At 41.7% G+C, this 6,508-nt stretch overlaps 1 pseudogene; it reads left to right on the top strand.

Moving 5' to 3' along the window:
* Window positions 1-3,529: 3,529 nt before the first annotated feature.
* Window positions 3,530-5,421, top strand: LOC109196141 (uncharacterized; annotated as a pseudogene).
* The last annotated feature ends 1,087 nt before the right edge of the window (window positions 5,422-6,508 follow it).

The raw sequence follows: 6,508 nt of genomic DNA, 5'->3' as shown, positions 1-6,508 counted from the left end.
GACACGGAGGAGATTTGTCAATCAGGCTGCAGAATGCAAAGCTGTACAGTGCAAAAAATCAGCGAAAAAGCGAAGCAGTGACGGATGAACACTGTGTGCTTTATTAATAAAATAAATTCCTATATGACAACATGCATAAAAGCAGAACGGTATTTGTACATCAGTGGGAAAATAGCGGTGGCTTGCTGGCTTTTGTGCGGCTTCCTCGGGTCAGTGAAAACTTTCAAAAGAGAAATGAATGAATTTACCAGTGTTGAGAATAGATTCCTTAATGTACATCAAAGTTAAGCAGAAGAGGAGGGCCTTCAAATCCAAAGACAAAGAGGAGTTGAAAAGGGTGCAGAGAGAGCTTAGGGGACTGATAAGGAATGGGAAGGACAGCTACAGGCAGAAGATGGAGAACCAGCTTCAACAAAACAACGTTGGCGAAGTCTGGAGAGGCCTCAGAACCATCTCGGGCCACAAAGGTCAGAACTCTCTGCCCGGGGAGATGTGAGGTGGGCAAATGATCTGAGTCATTTGTTTAACAGATTTGATTCATCCATGAGCAGTCTTCAACATCGGCTGCAGACTCACCCACCCCCACTGCTGCTCTTCCACCTCTGACACCTCAGACACTTCACACCTCCTCTACTCTCCCTGCTCACCACTCCCCACCCCCAACAACAGCATCCAACACACATTTAACACAAGGCTCCAGCCTGTCTCTCTCAACCACCCAGGTTAGGAGGGAACTGAGGAGGATTAAAGCCAAGAAGGCAGGGTCCAGATGGCATCAGCTCGAGGGTCGTCAGGTCCTGCGCGGACCAACTGTGTGGGGTGATGGAGCACCTCTTCAACCGAGCCTGAGGCTGGGAACCGTCCCACAGCTCTGGAAAACCTCTCTGTGTTGTTCCAGTGCCAAAGACTTCACGCCCCAAGAACTCAACAGCTACAGGCCGGTGGCTCTAACATCCCACCTGATGAAGACCCTGAAGCGGCTGGTCCTGGATCAGCTTCGGCGCCTGGTGAGCTCATCATTGGACCCACTTCAGTTTGCCTACCAGCCTGGCATTGGAGCAGATGATCCCATCATTCACCTCCTACATCGTTCCCTCTCTCACCCGGAGACCGCTGGGAGCACTGTGAGAATCATGTTCTTTGATTTCTCCAGTGCCTTTAACACCATTCTTCCATGGTCGTGAAGGACAAGCTGGAGAACTCAGGAGTGGACCATCACCTCACAACATGCATACTGGACTACCTCACCGACCGACTACAGTACGTGAGAACTCAGGGCTGTGTGTCGGACAGGGTCGTCTGCAGTACGGGGGCCACACAGGGAACGGTTCTGGCGCCGTTCCTCTTCACCATCTACACTGCACAATTTCTGCTGGGGACAGGAAGAGACTGAACAGGCTGATCCAGAGGGCCAGCTCTATTCTATGCCCTCTGGACCCAGTGGAGGTGGTGAGTGAAAGGAAAATGGTGGCTAAGCTGTCATCCCATTGGACAACATCTCCCACCCCATGCAGGAGACTCTGACAGCACCGAGCAGCTCCTTTAGTGGCTGCGGCACCCACGATGTGGGATGGAGAGATTTCGCAGGTCTTTCCTCCCCACTGCTGTCAACTCCACAACAAAGACTTAAACTGACCAAACACACACTCAGACAATAGCAATAACACTAAGTGCAATACTCTTTTTGGCATCGTTGTATTAACTCAGTGTCTATAGCATTTTATTCTATTGTATTGTGTACAGTTGTGTACAGTAATTATCTTATCCTATTCCAGTGTTTTCTAATTTTTGCTGTGTAGCTTTGCACTGTCCACTTTTTGCTGTAACAAAACAAATTGTTACAGTGTGTGTGGAATTTCCTCACCATACCCCGTGGAACCCTTGAACCCCTGAACTCCCTTCACATTCTGTATATAGTCACTCCATGTCTTTTAAATAAACCATCTTTGCACTTTTTCTCAAGTCTGCGCCTGAGTCCATTCAGTCAACTTGACAATAAGCCGTCTTCAGCAAAAACAAGGCAACAGCCAGGACAATATGAAGACTATGAAGACCAGATGACTTCCGAGCACTAACAAACAAAAAGAACTCGAATTGCGTCACAGAACGCATCCATGAATGACCCACCGCAAAATGTAGCTCATAAAAAATTAATTTAACAAAGAATCATGGCCAAAAACTCAATATAATAATCTACATGTGGCGAGGCGTAGGGAGCTTGCAGCTGCAGGGAAGGCGGACGGACCTGAGCAACATCCGGAATCACGCCTCGCCGGTGTTCGGCTGGCGACTGAAAAATTGCAACTGTGTGTGTGGTAAAAAAGAATGCTGAAAAGCATGGAAATGTGGATGAATCTGCCGTGTGAGTATTACGGTGGTGCGTCCCCATCCTGGGTGTTATTGTACACAGTTCTAATGCACATTGTATCCTGAAAACAGAAAAAGAGAAGATGAAAGAGACCCCAAAATAGTTTTTTGTCTTTCTATTGTGATCTTGGTCTCAGAATTCTTGCATCCTCTAATTTAGGTTTGTTTTTGTGTCAAAACAAAGAAACAAACAGGTCTGTTTAAACTGATCCAATCCAGGTTAAAACTGAACTGAGAGGAAAGGTTGACTCATGAAGTATAAACAGGCAGATGTACATACATACTAATAAGGACTGTGTATACTGTCAGTTTTGGTTGATATGATCATGGAACTTTTATGGTCACTATGCAGCTGCTACTTTGTTCAGAGACAGTGGAGACTGAGTTGAGTCTGTTACAAGAGCTGCTCAGAGTGTGTTTTCCCTCTGTGCTAAGCACACATAGGCCAGGTCACATGATCCTGGTGGTAAGTTACATTCACATTATTTCACTGCACTGTGCAGCACTTGGTCACAGCTAACTTCACAAACTCGCTTCACTGCTCTCAGCTATAGTAAGGTGACACATGCACAGCCTTTAGTTTGCTATTGTTTTTTTACATTTTAAGATGTGAAGTTAGCCGTCAAAACCACACCAGGGGAAAGCTTCACAATTAGATACATTTGATCTACTAAACCTCACTTGCATTATCGTGGCCAAGCCAGTCATTAACTCTCAAGTCACTGTGCATTTATAGAGCTACTAGTTTAATATATCATAATATATCATTAGCACTGAAAGACCTGGAGGGTCCCTACGAAGCAGATTGCAAGCAAGAATTGAAGATGAGCAGTGTGATTTTAAGTACACAGAGTGGAGGCTGACTGGCTTGAAGATGACGGCCAAAAAGATGATTAAACTGGAGTAATGATGTCAGCATTGAGTTTTACAGTGTGGGACTGAGATTAAGAATAGACCAACAGCCAAAAACCGGGAAAGCAAACGAGTGATTACAGAGGTTAGCTATTGAAATTACACTTAGACTTCATGTCTGTAGACAGATGTGAAGTAAACAGTCTGCACCAAAACTTATGAACAGTAACAAACCAGCAACTGAATAATGACTGTGATAAATATTCGAATACTACAACAAAGAATATATAATACTGTATAATTTACTGACATGTCTTTGTAAACAGCCTTTTGTAAAAGCTTTACTTGAAAAATAATATCACACTGGATTTTAATGATACCCAGTTTTTGTTACTCAGTGTCAGTTTGCACTCGTGCTCCTAAAAGCACCGTCACTGTCAGTCTGACTAACTGAATGTATAAAGCACAGCCCACCTCTTTATGTACAGATCACTTTTACTGAAGCACAGTTCAGTAAGTAAAATAGTAGTGTTGTGTGTCACAATGATGAACATGAAAGCAGTTTTACTCTGCACCTTCAGTAAGTACATCTGTCACTTTTTTTACATTTACTTCTATACAGTAATCCAGCAGGACTGAACCTTACGTACATGTCATTAATGCTCGTTGTTTGTTCCAGGTTGGATCTCTGTCTTAGCCTTCGAGCTTCACACTGTGGAGGTTCAGCCTGGTGAAGAAGTCACACTGCAGTGCTCCAACCTTAGCAGACTTTATGTTCGCTTATCCTGGTTCAGAATGACAAACAGAAAAGGAAAGATCTCTTCTATGTTCAGCCCTGAGAGCAATGCGACTTTTCATGAAGGATTTCAAATAGCAAATTCAACATGACATCCAACACCTCTGTGCTATTTCTTGAGATCAAACAAGTGGATTCATCTGACTCTGGCTGTATTTCTGTGGTGAGGACAGTTCTGAAAAGTTAATAGTTTATGGTGCAACAAATTTAAAGGTTCAAGGTAAGATTGATTTTTTTTCCTCTGTTGATTCATTAGCAATAATTAAGATATGTACTATTTGTAGTACCTGTCAAAAAAAATAAGAATACTCTTATTTATTGTTCCAATTATTTATTTTTGATTAAATAATGTAATTTAGTTTTCTTTCTTGTAGAAGGTAGATCACAAAATCCATCCACTATGATCCTGGGCAGTTTAACTGTTTTCCTTCTCCTGGTCATCATCGGTCTGATTGTCAAGATCAGGAAATTTTATACAGGTATTTATTTAGTTAAACTTAAACTAACATGCAACAGTTTTGAGTGAATAACTAACAGATGTAGCTTTTCTATCAAATAGCTGAAGATGACAGACAGAATCCACAACGCAGTGAGGTAATCTATTTTAACTGGAGATTCAGATTGATTGATTTATATATTGTCTGATTCAATCATTCATCAATTAACATCCACTGGTCACCTGCAATCAGTCTTGGGTTAGGTTGAGTTCTGTTACTGAAAATGTACATTTTTAGAAAATCAAAGATCCAAATGAATTTCAAATGAAACATTACAGTCTTTGTGTCGTCTGTATTCCCAATAGGGCAGAATTTTGTCTAACCCTACACATCAGAACAAAAATCAGAAGGCCTGTACCACAGAGAGAGCTGGAGCCAAATGTTGTGTACGCTGCTACGAGATAGACTCACAGGAAAAGCAACACAAAAACTCTCTCAAACATTATGTTGTTAGTTGATAAAAATAGTGTGACTGATGGTTGATGGGGGGCGAGCTAGTGAGGACTTTGATGTATAGCTTAGATTATCTTATAGTGAAAGTGAGTGAGGCTCTGCTGTAGTGTAATCGTAACACAGATGTAGTTTACCTTGTTTGACAGGAAGAGACTCATCTAATCTCTGAGGCTTATTTTACAGGCTTTGTTGCTGGTAAAAGTCCTGCAGCTTTGTACAAGTATGTGAGGCCAGACTCTGCATCAGCTTTTTTTGGTTGTTTGGTTGGTGCAAAGTCTTGCCACTGTGACATCCACCTGCCAGAGCTACAGACTCTTCTCTGGGCAGTTAAAGCTCTAATTAAATTTTGAACTTGAATCTTAATGCAAAAATGCATGTATATAATCACACATAAAATCTCATTAAAGCTGAAGCAACAGACTTGCAGGTTGTAATAAAACATAAGTCATCAAAATGTGTTTGAGTTTTTTTCTGGTTTGTTCACAACTTATGTGTAAAATCAAACTGAACTACCATTCTGTATGAACAGATATAATATATTTATTGATGAATTTTGTATAATCCTCTGGCTATTGTAAACTCCATGTAGAGAACCCCACTGTCATTTTTTTAATAGCTTCCAAAAAATGGAATTTCAGAGTAACATGGCCATCAACCTTGCCATCAATAACCTTGCTAGCCTTTTTGCCATGAAAGCCTTTTTACAATTGAGATGGTGTGAGCATGAGCAGTGAGTCCAGCCTGGGTGATCCAGTCATCCAGGACGATGGTGACAGGAGGGCAGGCAGATGAAGCGAGAAGGCAAACAGAGCATGAAACTGTGGCTTGTGATGCACAGCAATCACCAGCGTCCAGGTAAGTGAGAGTGCAGCCAGGTTGGAGAATTGGAGATCCATGAAAAGACACAAGGAAATACAAGGTAAGCATAAAATAGAACTACGAAACTAGAAGTCCAAGCACTAACATGGGTTAGCAGATGAACTTGTGAAAACTAGTTCTAAAGAGATGACTTTCCATTTATCTAAAGCCAAACTTAGCATACTGTGATTTGATTGCCAGGCTTCCATCCCTGACTGCTTACCATTCCACATGGAACTCAATACGATATCATGTCCAGTTTGTCATGTCACTCTTTCAGGCTGCATCCAGATATGTGTTTGCCTTTGAGCTCAGCATCAAAAACAGCAGAGTAGCATTCCCGGGTCAATAATTAAAATCACTGTCAAAGCTGCTGTTCTGCATCAAAAGCACAGGGTTGTAGCAATACTCATTCAAGAAAGGACTTATTTTACCCCAAGCAAATCTTTTCCTAACCTGTTGTGTAAAGCCAATGAGCTCAGAAAAACAGTTCAACAGTTTGTAGATGAAGGAACATTAAAGCAAGCATGGTTAAGAGCAATTTGAATTGCTTAGTATGAGTACAGCCTTAATGTTTGCCAACAACAATGTCAACAGTATTTTCCTTTCTTTTCTTTTTTCCAAATTCATGTAGTCAAGTTTTAGGATAAAACACATAAAAGTGATTTCAGTTTACTGTTAATTT

The sequence above is a fragment of the Oreochromis niloticus genome, linkage group LG3, assembly GCF_001858045.2.
Source record: "Oreochromis niloticus isolate F11D_XX linkage group LG3, O_niloticus_UMD_NMBU, whole genome shotgun sequence".
Lineage (NCBI taxonomy): Eukaryota > Metazoa > Chordata > Actinopteri > Cichliformes > Cichlidae > Oreochromis > Oreochromis niloticus.
The sequence above is the reverse complement of the archived record's forward strand: the minus strand, read 5'-3'. Positions and strand labels throughout refer to the sequence as shown.